Raw genomic sequence first — 20163 nt, 5'->3', positions numbered from 1 at the left:
ATGGCCACCACAAGATGGCCATCACAAGATGGCTGCCACAAGATGGCCAGCAGAGGATGCCAGTTGGGAGTAAACAGGCCAGCAGGGGAGGGCAGTTGGGAGCGATTGGGCCGACAAGGGAGGGAAGATGGGGGTGATCGGGCCAGCAGAGGAGCAGTTAGGCATCAATCAGTCCAGCAGTAGAGAGGCCCACAGGTTGAGATACGCTGCCGTAGAGCCTAAGACCATCGGAAAACACAGATATTTACATTACGATTCATTAATAGTAGCAAAATTAGTTATGAAGTAGCAACAAAAATAATTTTATGGTTGGGGGTCACCACAACATGAGGAACTGTATTAAAGGGACACGGCATTAAAAAGGTTGAGAACCACTGGGTTAGGGGGAGATCAGGCTGGCAGGCAGAAACGGTTTGGGGCAATCAGGCAGGCAGGCAGGTGAATGGTTAGGAGCCAGCAGTCCCGGATTATGAGAGGGATATCCGACTGCCAGTTTAGGCCTGATCCCTGAGGAGTACCAGATTGGAGAGGGTGCAGGCTGGGTTGAGGGACACCCCCCCACACACACATGCATGAATTTCATGCATCCGGCCTCTAGTTATCAAGAAGACAAGTAATAATACGGGTTGGAGAGGTTGTGGAGGAAAAGAAAGATTCATTCACTGCTGGTGGGAATGTAAATTGGTACAACCACTATAGAAAACAGTATGGAGGTTCTGAAAAATATAATAGAATTACCATACGACCCAGTAACCCCTATTGTGTGTATCTATTTTTTTTTTAAATTTATGTATTGTCTAAAGTTTTACATATGACTACTTTTTTCCTGCTTGATCCTCCACAAGCCTTTCCCACCCCAGGCAAGCCTATACCACCCCAGTGTCTGTGTTCATTGGTTACACTAATATGCACGCATACAAGTCCTTTGGTTGCTCTCTAAACGCCCTTCTCTGCCATTTGTCTCTGGATCTATTCTAGTTCATCAAATTATGTTGATCATTATATCCCACGTATGAGTGAGATCATGTGATAATTATATTTCTCCAACTGGCTTATTTCACTTAGCATAATTCTCTCCACTTCCATCCATGCTGTTGCAAATAGTAAAAGTTCCTTCTTTTTTATAGCAGCATAGTATTCCATTGTGTAGATGTACCACAGTTTTTTAATCCACTCATCTGCTCATGGACACTTAGGATGTTTCCAAAATCTTAGCTAATGTAAATTGTGCTGCTATGAACATAGGGGTGCATATACCTTTCTGATTGGTGTTTCTGATTTCTTGGGATATAGTCCTAAAAGTGGGATTACTGGGTCAAATGGGAGTTCCATTTTTAACTTTTTTGAGGAAAATCCATACTGTCTTCCACAGTGGCTGCACCGGTCTGCATTCCCACCAGCAGTGCAGGAGGGTTCTTTTTCTCCACATCCTTCCCAGCACTTGTCATTTGTTGATCTGTTGATGATAGCCATTCTGACAGGTGTGAGATGGTACCTCATTGTTGTTTTGATTTGCATCTCTCAGAATATTAGTGACTTTGAGCAGGTTTTCATATGTCTCTCGGTCTTCTGTATGTCCACTTTTGAAAAGTGTCTATTTAGGTCCTTTGCCCATTTTTTTTATCTAGTTTTTTAAAAAAATTATTTTATTGTTTATATCATTACATATAGTAGTACATATATATCTTTTTTCCCCCATTGACCTTCCCCCAGGCCTCCCCTACCCCTGTCACATGCCCTCATCCCACCACCCCAGAGTCTTATGTCCATTGGTTGTGCTTATATGCATGCATACAAGTCCTTCTGTTGGTCTCTTTCCCCACCTCTCCAACACTCCACAGCCTTCCTGCTGTAAGTTGACAGTCTGTTAGATGCTTTACTGCCTCTGTATCTATCTTTTTGTTCATCAGGTTATAAGGTTCTTTATTTTCCATAAATGAGTGAGATCATGTGGTATTTTTCTTTCATTGCCTGGATTATTTCACTCAGCATAATGCTCTCCAGTTCCATCCATGCTGCTGAAAATGGTAAGAATTCCTTCTTTTTAATAGCAGCAAAGTATTCCATTGTGTAGATGTACCATAGTTTTCTAATCCACTCATCTGCTGATGGGCATTTAGGCTGTTTCCAAATTTTAGCTATGGTGAATTGTGCTGCTATGAACATAGGGGTGCATACATCTTTTCTGATTGGTGTTTCTCCCCAGCACTTGTCATTTGTTGATTTGTTGATGATAGCCATTCTGACAGGTGTGAGATGGTACTGCATTGTCGTTTTGATGTGCATCTCTTGGATAATTAGTGACTTTGAGCATGTTTTCATATGTCTCTTGATCTTCCTTCTGTCTTCTTTCAAAAAGTATCTATTTAGGTCCGTTGCTATTTTTGTACTGGATCATTTTCTTCCTTTTATTAAGTTGTATGAGTTCACTGTAAATGTTGGATATTAAACCTTTATCAGTGATAACATTTGCAAATATGTTCTCCCATCCAGTGGGCTTTCTTATTGTTTTGTTGATGGTTTCTTTGGCTGTGCACAAGCTTTTTGTTTTGATGTAGTCCCATTTGTTTATTTTCTCTTTAGTTTCTATTGCCCTAGGAGCAGTATCATTGAAGAAATTGCTTCGGCATATGTCTGACATTTCTCTGCCTGTGGATTCCTCTAGTTTTTTTATGGTTTCCTGTCTTATGTTTAAGTCCTTTATCCATTTTGAGTTTATTTTTGTGTATGATGTAAACTGGTGGTCTAGTTTCATTTTTTTGCATGTATCTGTCCAATTTTCCCAACACCATTTATTGAAGAGACTGTCTTAACTCCATTGTATGTTCATGCCTCCTTTGTGAAATATTAATCGAGTATAGTAGTTTGGGTTGATATCTGGGTTCTCTATTCTATTCCAATGGTCTAAATGTCAGTTCTTGTGCCAGTACCAGGCTATTTTGACAACAGTGGCTATGTAATACAGCTTGAAATCTGGTATTGAGATCCCACCTACTTTGTTCTTTCTAAGGATTGCTGCGGCTATTCAGGGTCCTAGCTGGTTTGGCTCAGTGGATAGAGCGTCGACCTGAAGACTGAAGGGTCCCAGGTTTGATTTTGGTCAAGGGTACATGCCCAGGTTGCAGGCTTGATCCCCAGTAGGAGAGTTGCAGGAGGCAGCCGATCAGTGATTCTCTCTCATCATTGATGTTTCTATCTCTCTCCTTCTCCCTTCCTCTCTGAAATCAATAAAGATATTTTTAAGAAGTAACACAGTCAATCCAAATATTACCTGACATGTATATGTAGTGTCCTATACAGAATTTTTCTAGAACTAATCTATAAACAAGGATTTCTGCTAGCCCAATATTTTTGTTTGTTTTTGGTATCAAAATTCATCAGCTGACTCTGTGTCACAGTCACAGGATTGTAGTGGTTTATATTGTGGTAACTCAACTTCAACTTCATAAACAAAATTTGGATCATCCTTCTTCTGATTTGTCTTATAAAGTCTATCCACGATGTTCTTTCTTTTGGCAAGTTCCTTGTCATAGTTTGTTCCATTCTTCCCAAGGTTCCATGTTTGTTTTCTGTGAAATTTGTTCCATTGTTTCTGACAAACTCTGCCCCCGTAAGTAACCTCATTAAAAACAGAATAATTTCTTTAGCTGCCTCAGTGACACTTGTTCCAGGTAATTCTGTGTTGTGGATTATTCTTTAATTGTTCAGCTTTTAAAACTTTGAAAGTTATTGACTGGCATGATGTGCTGGCGACTTTTCTCCATTTTATCATCATAGAATATAAGATAACAGCTGGAGGCTGAAAGCAAATTCCACATTTCTTGGCAGTGCACATCATTCTCACATACACTTCAGGGGAAATACGATGAAAATGTTAGTCATATAATGACAAGAAGTTCAGAAGGTGTATCTTTTCCTGCAGACTGTCTGAAACCTCCGTGAGAGGTTTGTTTCCACTGAACTGCATGCAGTGCACAGAGAAGCACTTACCTAGACTTTGATGCTGGGTGGAGCCTGGAGTAGCAGGAAGAGGTGACAGCCACAGTCCTGTAGAGTGACCTCAGGGGGAACTCTTAGGCAAGAGGCCTGAATTCTCAAATATATGGAAGTGGAAGTTGAGGCCAGGAGCAGGACCAGCTGGCTCCCAAGTCAGCCTGCAAGGGGTCAGAGAAGAGCTGGAGACACAGGAAGCTCTTCACACAGTAACACCTCTGTGTTCAACTACCTTTCTTCAGAAAAGTATTCAACAAATTAGGAATAGAAAAAAATTACTTCAACCTAATGAAAGCCATATGTGAAAAACCCCAGAAAACATCAAACACAATGGTGAATGACAGAACGCTTTTCCTATATCAGGAACAATGCAAGAATGCCTCCCTTTATCCTGTACCCTGCTACTTTGCTGAATTCATTTATTAGTTCTAACATTTTTTTTTTGTGAGGAATCTTTGGAATTTTCTGCATAGAAGATTATATCATCTGCAAGAAGAGATAATTTTACTTCCTTCTCTCAAATTTGGTTGCCTTTTATTTCTTTTTTTTAATTTATCAAATTTATTGGGATGACATTATTTTCTTAATTATTCTGGCTAGAAATTCCAGTATTATTATTTTGAATAGAAGAGGCACACATAACCAATAAAGAAAATAATGCATATTCTGATATTGACTACATTCTTTTCTTGGTATCTGGTATCAGCAAGGGATTTCTTCCATGTATGCTCAAATCTCTTTGTCAGCCCTTCCTACACTTGGGTTCTGCATGCCCACATTCGACTAACTGAAGATGAAAAAAAATTGAATTCATGAATGTGAACCTGTGGATATGTAGGCGGACTGTAAGATTCTAAATCCTCATTAGTAATACACATGAAAATAGTGTTAAAAACACCCTTAATATGACACATGCAAATATATGGGCTTCTAAAAGCTTAGGCTATGTCTGGAAATGTATACAAGAAAATTATCAGTAGTTGTCTCTAGAGAGGGCAACTCAGGGAAAGGTGATTCAGACTGAGAAAGAGACTTAGTTTATTTTTTTCTACTTATTTATTTACTTATTTATCTCTTTATTATTATATTTATTGGCTTATATTGGTTAATAGGGTCACATAGGTTTCAAGTGTACATTACTATAGGAGATCTGTGTATTGCATTGTGTACCCACCACCCATCGTCAAATCATCTTCTGTCACCTTATATTTAGCCCCCTTTACCCTGTACACTCCCCCCACTCCCTTCCAGCTGGTAACCACCATATTGTTGTTCATCTGTGTCTCTGAGTTTCACTTTTATATCCCACACTAGAGGCCCAGTGCATGAAAATCATGCAGGGGTGTGTGTCCCTCAGCCCAGCTTGCACCCTCTCCAATCTGGGACATCCTTCTCACAATCCAGGACTGCTGGCTCCCAACTGCTCATCTGCCTTCCTGCCTGATTGCCCCTAACTGCTTCTGCCTGCCAACCTGATCACCCCCTAACCACTCTCCTTCCAGCCTGATCAACGCCTAACTGCTCCCCTGCCAGCCCAATTTCCCCTAACTGCCCTCCCCTGCTGGCCTCGTTGGCCCTAACTGTCTTCCCCTGCAGGCCTGGTCCCCCCCAACTGCCCTTCCCTGCAAGCCTGGTTCCCCCCAATTGCCCTCCCCTACAGGCCTAGTCCCCCACAACTGCCATCCCCTGTTGGCCTGATCACCCACAATTTCCCTCCCCTGCCAGCCATCTTGTGGTGGCCATCTTTGACCACATGGGGGTGGCCATCTTGTGTGTTGGAGTGACAGTCAATTTGCATATTACCTCTTTATTATATAGGATATGAGGGAAATCATATGGTCCTTAGCTTTTTTTATTTAATAAGATAAAAGTATACAATGTCAGGAAAATAATGTTCACTTATCTTACCTGTACAACTTGATGATATTTTACCCATGGTATCACCATCCAGATCATGGTATAGAATATTTCCAGCACCTTTGAATTTTGGATCTTTATCCTTTCCAATCAATAACCCTCCCTACAACATGGTATCTAGTCTTCTAATTTCCATCATAATAGATTTGTTTTGTTTGTTCTTAAACTTCACATAAGTTGAATCATTGTATAGACACTCTTTTAAAAATATATGCTTTTATTAAATTTTTAGAGAGAGAGGAACATTGGAGTGAGACAGAAACATTGATTGGCCATCTCCTGCATGCTCCTTACTGGGGATCATGCTCAGACCAGGGCATATGCCCTGACCAACAATCAAACCTGAGACTGTTTGGTTCATGAGACAACCCTCAACAAACTGATCCATACTGGCCAGAGCTGTAGACACTCTTTTGTGTCTATTTCTTTGAAAATATTATTTTTGAAAGTAAATGACTTGTATCAGTAATTTATTTTACTGTTGTAATATTCAATTGTAAGAATATACTATAAAATGTTTATATTTTATCCTGTTTTCATATATAGGCTTTTATGAGAATTTGTGTACATATCTTTTGGTTGATATATGTACTAATTTTTCTTGAGAATATAACTATTTAAATGCAATATCTAATTTTTCATTGCTATTATAAGGACATTTATTTAAGACATTTATTTGTATACTGGCCTTGTATTCTGTGGCCTTGCTAAATTCACTTGCTAGTTCCAATACCTCTTTGTAGACACTTTAGGATTTTTCTATGTACTTGCCATGTGCACATAAAGACAGTTTTGTTTCTCCCTTTCCAATGTAAATGAATGCATGCCTGTGTGTTGCCTTATTCCATTAGTTAATTCTGCCAGTATAATGTTGAGTAAAAGTGATGAGTTTGTCTATCCTCTTTTTTTATCTGGTCCTAAAGGAAAGTATTTTGTCTTTTACAAATAGTATAATGTTATCCTTAAGGATATTTATTAACACATGGCCTTTACCAGGTGTATATTATCTTATATTCATAGTCTTCTGACATATATTTGATTTTTATGAATGGGTAATGGATCTTGGAATGTGTTTTCCTCCCTAGGTGTTTGGAGAAGAATATATGTTATTGCTCTTTTATTCTTTTAATATGGTACACTAAATAGACTGACATTCAAAAATATATCCTTAAATTCATCCCTGATATATAGCACACTTTATCATTCTGAATTTAATTATTTGTTCAATTGGGTAGACATGAAATGACTATCAAGAATGAATTTGGCCTGGCCAGCATGACTCAGTGGTTGAGCTACAATCTATGAACCAGGAGGTCATGGTCTGATTCCTGGGTTGCAGGCTTGATCCCTGGCGTGAGGTGTGCCAATCAATGATGCTCATCATTGACATTTCTATCTATCTATCCATTTCCTTTCCTCTCTAATATATATATATATTTTTTTTTTAAGAATGAATTTGTATGCATATACTATTAATTTAGCTAACATATGAAGAAAACAGGATGGTATAAGTTTTCTTTCTAGTAAATTAGATGTGGAAATTAGGAAGCATCATTTTACTTCTTCCTGGTAAGACACTTAAGAAGAAGAATTTTAGTAATTATTTATGTGTAAGAAGAAAGAAATATTGGTGTGTTAAAAAACAACAACAAAAACAAAAAACCAGTCCTGTCCTGGCTGGGTGGCTCAATTGGTTGGAGCACAGTCCCATATACCAGAAGGTGGTAGTCTCAATTCCCGGTCAGGACACATGCCTAGATTGTGAGTTTGATCTGCAGTTGGGGAGTATACAGGAGCACCAACTGAGGTTTCTCTCTCTCTCATTGATGTTTCTCTCTCTCTCTCTCTCTCCTCTCTCTCTCTCTCTCTCTCTCTCCTCTCTCTCTCTCTCTCTCTCTCTCTCTCTCTCTCTCTCTCTCTCTCCCTCTATCTCTCTAAAATCAATAAAAACTTATGCTCAGATGAGGATAAGAAGAAAAAAAAAAGGAGCAGTGTTTGACGCTTACCATGGGATTTCAGACTTGGATATAATTACTCTATTGTCCTGAAGTTCTTGAAATTATAATAGCAAAGTATACGATTGACTTTAACATTGCTTCCTATACTGTGCTAGAACAAAAATTCCCATGGGAGATGTGATGAACCTTCTTATTGTTTTACTGTTTCTTCTAATCCCACTTTTCCCGTACAGATTGTGATAAAGACAGAATGTGCCTCAGGTTGTAATTGTTCAGAAGGAAATTAAAGAGAAGGATGAGTAGCTTTCTTCAGAGATAGTTCACAAATTAAACAGTTATGTAAAAAGGAAGTGGTCTCTGTAGAGAGTATTATTCACATGATATAAGGAAGAAACACTAAGGCCAAATATATTTTGAGGAACTCTTAAACAAGAATGAAAAGGTAATTTTCAAAGTATGAACATAACCCAGCTAAGCCTACAAAATTGCTAAACCTCAAAGGAGACTTATCCTCTCTAGTAAAATGGTAATATGCAAATTAACCATCACCCTGCTACATAAGCCATGCCCACCAGCCAAGCCACGCCCACCAGCCAATCAGGGCGAGTATGCAAATTAACCCAAACAAAGATGGCAACAGCCACAGAGAGCAAGGTTTCCCAGGTAACAGAGGAAGCCTAGCTTTCCATAGCCGTTTCAGGCCTAAGCCTCCACTCAAGCTACAAAGTTTAAATTATAGAAGGTAAACAAATTCAAACAAATGGCGGCAGAATGGAGCTTGAGAGAGCAGGCCAGGGTTGCCGCCGGCAACAGGAGAAGCAAAGCTTTCCGCACACCCTGGCCGGGCTCACCCGCTTAAGGCTATAAAGTTTCAATTGTAGAAGGTGAATTAACTGCCACAGAAATGGCTGCCGCCCCGTAGCTTGGCTCCACTCCAGGCTACAAAGTTTCAATTGTAGAAGGAAAATAAATCCCAGATACCAGGGCCTCTGCTTGGGTTGCCAGGGGGCGTGGCCGGCCTGCAAACCACCACAGGCCCCTCACTCAGGCCGCCCCACACCCCAAGGGAACCCCCACCTGATCTGGGACACCCTTCAGGGCAAACCAGCTGGCCCCCACCCGTGCACCAGGCCTCTATCTTATCTAATAAAAGCATAATATACAGATTGATCATCACTGCAACACACAATATAGCTGCCCCCATGTGGTCAAAGATCCTGCCCCCATTTGGACACAAGATGGCCACTACAAGATGGCCAGCAGGGGAGGGCAGTTGGGAGGCACCCAGCCTGCAAGGGAGGGCAGTTGAGAAGGACCAGGCTTGCAAGGGAGGGCAGTTGGAGGTGATCAACCTTGCAGGAGAGGGCAGTTAGGGGTAACCAGGCCGGCAGAGGAGGGAAGTTGGGGGCAAACAGGCTGGTAGGGGAGCAGTTAAGCATCAACCAGGATGGCAGCGGAGTGGTTAGGGGGTGATCAGGCTGGCAGGCAGAAGTGGTTAGGGGCAATCAGGAAGGCAGGCAGGCAAGCAGTTGGGAGCCAGCAGTCCTGGATTGTGAGAGGGATGTCTGACTGCCCGTTTAGGCCCGATCCTACCAGGATCGGGCCTAAACGGGCAGTCAGACATTCCTCGAGGGGTCCCGGATTGGAGAGGGTACATGCTGGGCTGAGTGACAACCCCCTGCCATGCACGAATTTAGTGCACTGGGCTTCTAGTTGAATTAATATTTACCCACAATGAGAGGTAAAATGATACTTACTGAAGAGTATAACTTTTCATAATATTGTAACTCCACACACCAAGTAGTAGATAAGATAGTAATAATGACACTTTAATATTGTGTGTACCCTCTGTTAAAACTTTCAATTGTCTTTTCCTTGCTGTTTTACCTCTTATTTTATGGTTGGGAAAGATGTTATCCCTATGGAAAAATCTTATGTATAGTCTGTAATGTTGCTGTTATCTTAAAAACTTACCTACATGGAAAACAAACAAACAGCTAAGAATTATGTCATTCACCTAAGTGTTTGGCATATGAAATGAGGCAAATGCTTTTATTAGGTTTACTGTTTGTTATTTACTATTTTCAGTTCAACTTACTCTACTTTTGATTGGTATAAATCCCAAAGTTTAGTGGAACTTAGGAAATTTTTACTGAGTGACTTGAAATCTTTTCAAATGAGGGAGACAATAACTATGAGGTCCTTATCATTTTTGTGAGAGACTTCACGAAAGGAATAAAACAAGACCTGCAGCAGACACATGCCTGTTTACCTCTTATGCAACTCAGGTTAATGTTTCCCAGGTAAAGCATACTAAAATTTTACACCACAGTGTCAATACTGTCACTTCCTGATTTTTTCTGCCTCAGTATTTTTCTAAAGCCAAAAGCTTGCAAACTCATCATGAAAGCAAATACAGCCCAGAAGTGTGTGTGTGTGTGTGTGTGTGTGTGTGTGTGTGTGTGTGTGTGTCTATGTGTATCTAGTCCAGAGGAGTGTACCTGTGTGTGGGAGAGGGGAGTGGGGAAGGAGTGTTAACATTCCAGAGGGTAAACTCTCAAGGAAATAGGGATAAAAAGATGGGGAGAAAATGATGAGGTATATTCTCCATGATTCCTCAGAGTATCCAGTAGTATTAGGCTATAGTTTTCCACAATAGTAAGCAACTCTAATATGCCCCCATAGATTGATTTTTTATTCTTCCTTTTCTAACTTTTATGTCCCATGTCTTTGGATTTTTTAAATTACCTCCCCCCAAAATAAGCTACCTGCCTCCAAACATTGTCTCTTTCATGGAAATCCAACTTGATAAAATAATATTGCAATTTAAATTTTTATTGCTGAGGGTATTACAGATGCCCCCCATTTCACCCCTTTCCCCCCCCCTCTGCCTAGCTTCTGCTCCACTCTAGGCCTTCACCACACTATTATCTGTGTCCATGGATTATGCATATATACATACTAGAGGCCTGATGCATGAAATTCATGCAAAAGTAGGCCTTAGCAGCCCCAGCTTCATCCAGAAGGTCATCCAGATGGTCCTTCTGCTGTTCGGTCGTTTGGTCAATTTGCATATTACGCTTTTATGATTATAGACTAGAGGCCTGGTGCATGAAATTCATGCACGGGGGTGTGTGTCCCTCAGCCCAGTCCGTACCCTCTCCAATCTGGGACATCCCTCTCACAATCCAGGACTGCTGGCTCCCAACTGCTCACCTGCCTGCCCTCCTGATTGCCCCTAACAGCTTCTGCCTGCCAGACTGATCACCCCCTAACCACTCCCCTGCCAGCCTGATTGCCCCCAACTTCCCTCCTCTGCCGGCCTGGTCACCCCTAACTGCCCTCTCCTGCTGGCCTGATTGCCCACAACTGCCCTCCCTTGCAGGCCTGGTCCCTCCCAACTGCCCTGCCCTGCTGGCCATCTTGTGGCGGCCATCTTGTGTCCACATGGGGGCAGCCATCTTGTGTGTTGGAGTGATGGTCAATTTGCATATTACTCTTTTATTAGATAGGATAAGTTATTTGGTTAATCACTTCCTGTGCCCCAATTCCTTCTGAGATCTGTCAGTCTGTGCCATACTTCCATGTTTGTCAGTTTATTTAGTCATTAGATTCCACATATAAGTGAGATCATGTGATATTTGTCTTTCTCTGGATTATTTCATTTAGCATAATAATTTCCAAATCCATCCATGCTGTTGCAAAGGGGAAGAGATCCTCCTTTTTTACAGCTGCCTATTATATAAAATTACATGAGTATAATAATTCATTAGAATGTCTTAAAACTATAACTCATTTGACATGAAATCATTGTAAACACATATGCTTCTAAGATTTGAAATACTCACAACTTTATCTCCAGTTTTAACTAAGTGCTGCCTTCCAGAACTTCCTATTAGACAGATTTAAAGCAACTCATTTTAATATTATCTCCCTCTCCCAAATGCCAACATACACACAAACAAGTCATCATCTTTAATTGCTCATCTTGGGAAGGTTAACAAAAGGCAGTGTTGATATGCAGGTCAGTAAAATATGCCACATGTACATAATGAATAGTACAGGTATTGTTGGGGAAGTGGGTAAAAATATTTTATAATTCAAATATGTATATATTTCAACTGAAAATTCCATTATTGGGATCTATTTGTTGTATAGAAATATTCACACATTTATCCAAAACACCAAATATAAATTGGTTTATTATGGTACATTTTTAACAATGAAATATTGGGAGAAAAATCATTAATAGCCATCCATAGAAGAATGGTGAAAATGTTACATATTATTTAAAAACATTAAAAGAGCTAGAATTACTTGTATTAAAAGAGAATAATTTTCAACTCTTTGTGTTAAGTTAAAAAAATAATTTCCATACAAACACAGATCACATAATATAAAATAAAACCAAAATTAAATGCTTATATACAAATAAGTATAGACACACACTGGACACTCATGTGAGAATGTGAGTATATATTTGGTTTATATGTGGGTGTTCAAACACGAGACATTTTCTTGAATTATTTATACCAAACTGCAAGCCTTCATTAATAATGGAGAGTTTGCCGAAACCGGTTTGGCTCAGTGGATAGAGCGTCGGCCTGCGGACTCAAGGTCCCAGGTTCAATTCCGGTCAACGGCATGTACCTTGGTTGCGGGCACATCCCCAGTAGGGGGTGTGCAAGAGGCAGCTGATCGATGTTTCTCTCTCATCTATGTTTCTAACTCTCTATCCCTCTCTCTTCCTCTCTGTAAAAAATCAATAAAATATATTTTAAAAAAATAATGGAGAGTTTGATGATTAGGGTGAATGATAGTGAATTTTCCATTTCTGGATTGCATCATTATATACTTTTTGATTTTTTTTTTGTTTGAATTTTTTAATAAAGACAAACTAGATTTTCTTTAATTACAAAATAAAATCAAGTTTAATAATTCCATGTTGACATTTGAAAACTTTTAAAATTATTTCACTCATAATGTATTCTGAAAAAAACAAATGGTGATTACAAGTACATAATTATCTTTTATTTTGTATGATCTAAGGAAGGTCATTTATTCCTTTTATGTTTCTGTTTTTGCATGGCTATCAACCTTTTGGAATATATTCAGTCATATGTTTGATATATGACATCTTTATAACTGGAGAAAAAAGGTTTATATAGCTAACATAATAATAAAACTGTTAAAGTAATTTTCTAGCTTACATATTCAGTCATTTTCTACAAAGTTAAAATAGTATTATGAGAAATATATTAAGAAGATATATTTTAAATTCTCCCAAATGATAATTTTCACTATTTTAAGGAATTCCATAAACTAGCATGAGAATATTCTATGAACAATATTATTTATTGACAAAATATTATCAGTGTTGATGTTCAGAATAAATTAGAGAAAAAATATTTTAAATCAAGATTTACATCCAAGATTTTGACTGATAGAACTTGTGACAAATGTGAAGACAAGTGACTCATTTATTATAGTGGTGCTTTTCAGATTATGAAATTTAAGGTTGTGTCAGTATTTCCACAATAACTGTTAATTTCTGAAATTTATAACTGGCCTGCAGAAAATCATTCTAGGTGAAAAAAATTTTGACAAGTCTATGCTTAAAAAATTACAAATCAGATCATTTGAAAAAGCAAGAAGATAATGGAGAAGAGAATATACTAGTTAAGATATATTTTTATGTACATGGATTGAAATTCTGTTTCAGAAATAGTAAACTCCTTGCACAGAGAAGAGTCTCTCCATAGTTTCCCCTTCTAAAGCCTTAACATTTCAACAGGATAATGGTTTGTAGATTAATAGTAAGAGGAAGAATTTGAGTTTCTACCCAATGTTGGCCAAATAAAGAAAAAAAACTTTTTTTCCACTCTTTAATTTCTTTATTTATTAAGGTATTACATATGTGTCCTCATCCCCCCATTAACCCTCCAACCCCCCACTGATGCCCTCACCCCCCTGTTTTCTATCAGAATGGACGTTGAGAAATGAGAACTTGAATAATAAATATCCTAGTGCATGACTTCTTGCTTGGGAACTTGCTGTATTATTGGAAAATGCTTTGCCAGCTTTCAGGTTAAAGAATTATGCAAAGGATTAGTCAATACCTCTTATTTTTAATACTGTGGGCAAAAATATATTAGTCATTTTTTTATATTGCTACTACCTTTTCAATTAAAATAATAACAATCATAGTAGCAGTAGTAAACATTCTACTACTTTGTTTTAGTCACAATTTTATTAACTGATCTGATAGTTTTATTTTCCAGTGATCCTAGTATTGAAGAGCAACATATTATTTAAAACTTGCAATTATTTAATATCCTGGTAGATTAATTTAGACAAAAGTTTATTAAGTCAAATAATCAAACCAGAATTTCTTAACCTCACAATGTATAACACAAATCTCCATAACAAATATTCAGCCCAAAATGTGAATTTTGGGCTGAATATTTGTTATGGAGATTTGTGTTATACATTGCAGGGCACTTACTAGTAGTAATATCACTGCTTCTATACACTAGAAGCCAGTAGAACCTGCCCATTCAGATTTCATACCTCTATCACCTAGTAAGTATGACAACCAAAAATGTCTACAAACATTGCCCAAAATCTCCTGAGGGGGCAAATTTCCCTCAATTGGACATGACTTACTTATTTCATTCAAATATGTTCAGAATTAGTTTGAAGATTTCTGTTATGATAGTCTTTGTCTCTTCCTAAAGTCCTACTTCATAGCAGCTACTACCAGAACCTGAAAATTCCACTTTTTAGTTTGGTGATGGAATCTAAAGTTAGAGGTGGCCACCAGCTAGGATGATTGAAGTTAGAATACTCTTATAAGAGGGCTAAGTCTTATCTTATTGCCAATATTATTGGAATTGTCTATATATTTTTTCTTTTCCAGATGTATTTCTACTACTAAACTGAAAAGCTGATGATCTCAAACACTCACTGCATGGAAAAGAAGAATGAAATATTTCTGACTTCAAAGTTAATGCCTAATCATTTACTTGAATAATAATAAAGGATGTGTACATCCAGGAGGATGTTAATATTTCTAGAAAAGAAGTCCCTGGGAAAAGTGGTATTTGTTCCAACTATCATTCTTCTCTGATACTAAGAGAAGTTAGTTGTAACACCGATCCTTCTAGAATATTGGCTTACAATCTTGGCTGCATAACAGAATTATCCAAATAACTTCAGATATTCCAATGCCCATTGCACTGCCCAGAACAATTAACTCTAAATCTCTGAGGGAGGTATAGAGGAACCTTAGGTTTTAAAGCTGTGTTACGATTGTGTGGTTAAGTTTGGGAACCACTGACCTAGAAAACATTATTTTGTCTTTTAGGTTCCCCTTAGAATTCTCAGCTATTCCCTACCTAAGAGATATAAAATGTGAATGCCAAGTAAGAAACACAAAAGTGAATTCAAGGTTTCTCAAGTGTGGTTCCCAGATCAGTAGCATCAATGTAGTATGGAATGCAAATTTTTAGACCATACACTAGAAATAGTAAATCAGAAACTTCGCACCTGGGCACAGAAATCTATGTTTTAGCAACACCTTCAAGTGATGTGGATGCATGCCAGTAATTGAGAAATATTAAACTAAATAAATAGCTTGCATAAAAACTAACACAAAAATTTAAAGACTGGAAGCAAAATAGGGGATTAGTGTCAAGAACACACAAAAGAAAATGTGTAATTTTATCTAATACTAAGATCACATTTGGACCTGAGATATGAATAAATCAAATGACTGAGGTCATAATCTCTATAAGAAGCTTGATTTTTTTCATATGCTAATCCCCTATCCAACAAAACAGGTAAAGTCAGGAGTAATCATGGCATTTTATCTATCTCTGAAAACAAGGATTGTTAAACTCTAGTCATAAGGCAAGGCAGGGTAGGTGGAAAGAGATCAAACAAAGAACTTGTATGCATATATGCATAACCCATGGACACAGACAATTGGGTGGTGGAAGCCAGGGGTGAGGAGCTGGGGTGGGCTATGAGTTGTCAGTGGGGGAAAAAAGGGGGCATATATAATACTAGTACTTTCAACAATAAAGATTTTTTAAAAAATAAAATAAATGTAATAAAAGAAAAAAATAAGAGAACAAGAAGAAGTTATGATTTTTTAGATGACAAGGAATAAATATATTTTGTATTTCATTACATAAAATTGTTCTTTCATGATATATATTTTAAAACTATATTTTGAAAGTCCACTTTGAAATTTCTGTGAAAAACAAACAAACAGAAACTAAACTTTTAAAAGAGACATTTAATAATATTCAAATTGTTAAATTGGTAACACTAATTTTAATTGGAATTAAAACTTTCCTGTGTTTACTAAACTAAAGTTCTGTAGCATTTTATGGCTATTCACTGTTAATTTCCAATCTGTATTTTCAGATCCTCAAAAAAAATACCAACAGCTTGAAAACAGAATAAAAATTAGTCTACCAAAATAGTTTCAACAGAAAGTCTGTCCCGGAATGATAAATGAATTTCATTTACTAGTGTTCTCATGTAACATTACCATTAAAGAGTCCAGTCATATTGTCATCCTGCCTAATAAAAGAGTAATACGCAAATTGACCGCACCTTTGCTACGCCCATGCCATACCCACCAACCAATCAGGGCGAGTATGCAAATTAACCCAACCAAGATGATGGTTAATTTGCATATGTAGGCACCCTGAGTGGACCCCCTGCAATGGATCGCAGGGACCCCCTGTGATCAATCGTAGGGAGCTGGGTGTCCGCTCTGGCCTGGTGCCGGAGAAGAACCCCTGCAATCAATAGCAGGGAGCTAAGGGTTTCTTCGCCCTGGTGCTTTAGGCTTTAGGTGTGGAAAGGGGCCAAGCTTATGATCAGAGGTGCCGGGGGAAACCCCTTCCCAAGCCTAAAGCCTGGGGTGGAGGTTTTAGGCTTAAGAAGGGGCCAAGCCTACAATTAGAGGTGCCGGAGGCTTTAGGCTTGGGGAGGTGCCGAGCCTGTGATCAGAGGTTCTGCGGGGTGGGGGGAAGACCCCTTCCCAAGCCTAAAGCCTGGGATGGTGGCTTTAGGCTTAGGAAGGGGCCAAGCCTATGATCAGAGGTGCCAGGGGGGAACCCCTTCCAAAGCCTAAAGCATGGGCGGAGACTTTAAGTTTAAGAAGGGGCCGAGCCTACAATTAGAGGTGGGTGTCCGCTCTGGCCTGGTGCCGGAGAAGAACCCCTGCAATCAATAGCAGGGAGCTAAGGGTTTCTTCGGCCTTAGCTCCTTGGGGAAACACCTTCCCAAGCCTAAAGCCTGGGGCGGAGGCTTTAGGATTGGAAACAGGCCGAGCCTGCGATTAGAGGTGGGGGGGAACCCTTCCCAAGCCTAAACTTGAGTTGGAGGCTTTTGGCTTGGGAAGGGGCTGAGCTTGGGATCGGAGGGAAGGGGAAAATATCAATGGAAACATATACTTAAGTGAGGATAAAAATAAAAAGAAAGAAAGAAATGTCATATCCTAAGAAAAGAGACATCTTGAAAATGCTTAAAGAAAGTTGTCATTTTTTCATGGTGAAGGGACTGGAGTCCGTGTTGATGAAAATACCTTGGCGGCTGTGGTAACTGGCAGTGGCTGCAGCAGTGGGGTGATGGGGCTGGCGCCTTCCCCTGATCAGCCTGATTGCCTCAAGCAAAGGGAGGCCAGACTGAGACTTAGGTCGGCTCCCAATGGGGAGCGGGATTAAGCCATCCATAGGACATCCCCTGAGGGCTCCCAATATGTGAGAGAGGGCAGGCTGGGCTGAGGGACCCCTCCCCAGTGCATGGATTTCGTGCACTGGGCCCCTAGTAGAAGAAATAAATACCTTTCTTTACTTTTTATGATATCTGCTCAGCTTGTAGGCAATAACTATTTTGGGAAACCAAGATATTAGGGAATAAAGATATCATTGAAATAAATTTTACTTTCATTATTACTGATGAGGTAGCTAAATTCATAGCATTAATAATTTAATTAGGAGTCTTTTAAAAAAAAAAAGAATGTCTTGCAACTCTTCCAGATGCTAAAAAAAAAAAAATCTGCCATCAACTGTAAAATAATGACTTAAAATAGATATTTAAGCAATTATAATTTTTTTATTTTTATTTTTTTATAAATCTTTATTGTTCAGATTATTACAGGTGTTCCCCTCCCCCCCATAGTTCCCCTCCACCTGATTCCCCACCCCACCCCATACCCTTACCCCCCCCGCCACTATCTTCATCCATAGGTGTAAGATTTTTGTCCAATCTGTTCCTGCACCCCTCAGACCCCCTTCCCCCTGAGAATTGTCTGTCGCCTCCCTTTCTATGTCCCTGATTCTATTATATTTACCAGTACATTCTGTTCTTCAAATTTGTTTATTCACTTGATTTTTAGATTCACTTGTTGGTAGGTATGTATTTGATGTCTGTGTTGTTCATAATTTTTTCTTTTACCTTTTTTTTCTTCTTCTTCTTCTTAAAGGATACCCTTCAGCATTTCATGTAATCCTGGTTTGGTGGTGATGAACTCCTTTAGCTTTTTCTTGTCTGTGAAGCTCTTCGTCTGACCTTCAATTCTGAATGATAGCTTTGCTGGGTAGAGTAATCTTGGTTGTAGGTTCTTGCTGTTCATCACTTTGAATATTTCTTACCACTCCTGTCTGACCTGCATAGTTTCTGTTGAGAAATCAGCTGACAGTCGAATGGGTACTCCCTTGTAGTTAACTACTTGTTTTTCTCTTGCTGCTTTCAAGATTCTCTCTTTGTCTTTTGCCCTTGACATTTTAATTATGATGTGTCTTGGTGTGGTTCTCTTTGGATTCCTCTTGTTTGGGGTTCTGTGTTCTTCCTGGACTTGTAAGTCTATTTCTTTCACCAGGTGGGGGAAGTTTTCTGTCATTATTTCTTCAAATAGGTTTTCAGTATCTTGCTCTCTCTCTTCTTCTGGCACCCCAAAAATTCGGATGTTGGTACGCTTAAAGCCATCCCAGAGGCTCCTTACGCTATCCTCACACTTTTGGATTCTTCTTACTTTCCGCCTCTCTGGTTGGGTGTTTTTTGCTTCCTCATATTCCAGATCTTTGGTTTGACTCTTGGGGTACGGTGATCTACAGTTCAGTTTCTGTATATTCTTTATTTCAGACAGTGTATGCATAATTTCTGACTGGTCCTTTTCCATTTTTTTTTTTTTTTGGTATTCTCATTAATGTCCTTGAAGGTCTCTTCAAGTTTCTCAGCAGTTTTTAGAAGATTCTTGAGTAACCTTATAAATGTGGTTCTGAACACTGTGTTGTCCATTAGTTTACTTTCCTCCATCTCTTCTATTCGTGACCTGCTTCAGTGTCTCCACATTTTGGCTGCCTCCCTGTGTTGATGGAGTGGCTTTGTGTGGTCAGTGACCTATAGGGGCTGGTAGCTCAGCTTCCCCAATCTCCCTAAGTGGTCGCTCTTGGTACCACCCTTTGTGGGCTGAGTGCGAAGTCTTGGTGTTGTTAAGCCTTGATTGCTGTTGGTACACTGGGAGGATTTGAACTCCAGGCCAATTGGCTGTGAGGATAAGCTGTGTCTATGCCGGGACACAGCCTTATTCAACTAGACTTGCAAAATTGTAAAAGCCTCTGTGCTCAGCTTAGATGGGGCGGAGTTTCAGGGTGGAGCCTACAGCCTTGGCTTCCCGTCAGCCCCGCCCTATGAGGTTCCTGGGTCTCAGTGTCCCTCAGTGTCCCTCAGTGTCCCTCTGTACTCCCTGCAAGCACCTCTGTGAGAAAGGTGCCCTGGAGTTTCGCCCGCTGCCAAGCAGTCTAGTCTCTCCCCCAATGAATCTGGATTCCCAGATTCTTGCCCGGAACTGGGTTTCAGTGCAGTCAGAACTGGGGCTCAACGCAGTCTGGATCTTTTGTCTCCTTCCCACTAAGGCAATTCAGCGGCACAGTCAACAGTCCGTCCTCTGCGCACATTCACGTGCGTGCCTCCAGAACTCTGCCTTTCGCCGCTCCCCTGACTATCCACCTTACAGCCCAGATTCCCCCAGTATGAGCCTGGCTTCCCAGGGTCTCGCCCGGAACTGGGGTTCAGTGCAGTCGGAGCTGGGGTTCAGTGCAATCTTGAGCTTTTATCTCCTTCCCACTAGAGAACACCGGCCAGGCACTCAGCTGCCCCGTCCTCTCCAGTTCCGTCCTCCCTGCACGTGCGCGCGCCCATGTCTCTGCCCATGTCTCCGTACCTAAGGTTTTTAAGGTTCCTCTGATTTTCCTTGTGGTTTTATCTTTCCTTC

General features: G+C 39.7%; 1 pseudogene across 1 annotated transcript; it reads right to left on the bottom strand.

Moving 5' to 3' along the window:
- Positions 1-3367: 3367 nt before the first annotated feature.
- Positions 3368-3838, bottom strand: LOC307096407 (centrosomal protein of 19 kDa-like; annotated as a pseudogene). Its single transcript has one exon. The product of its transcript is annotated as a centrosomal protein of 19 kDa-like (transcript).
- Positions 3839-20163: the final 16325 nt, after the last annotated feature.

The sequence above is a fragment of the Cnephaeus nilssonii genome (genome assembly GCF_951640355.1).
Source record: "Cnephaeus nilssonii genome assembly, chromosome: X".
NCBI lineage: Eukaryota > Metazoa > Chordata > Mammalia > Chiroptera > Vespertilionidae > Cnephaeus > Cnephaeus nilssonii.
This window is presented reverse-complemented; position numbering and strand designations above follow the sequence as displayed.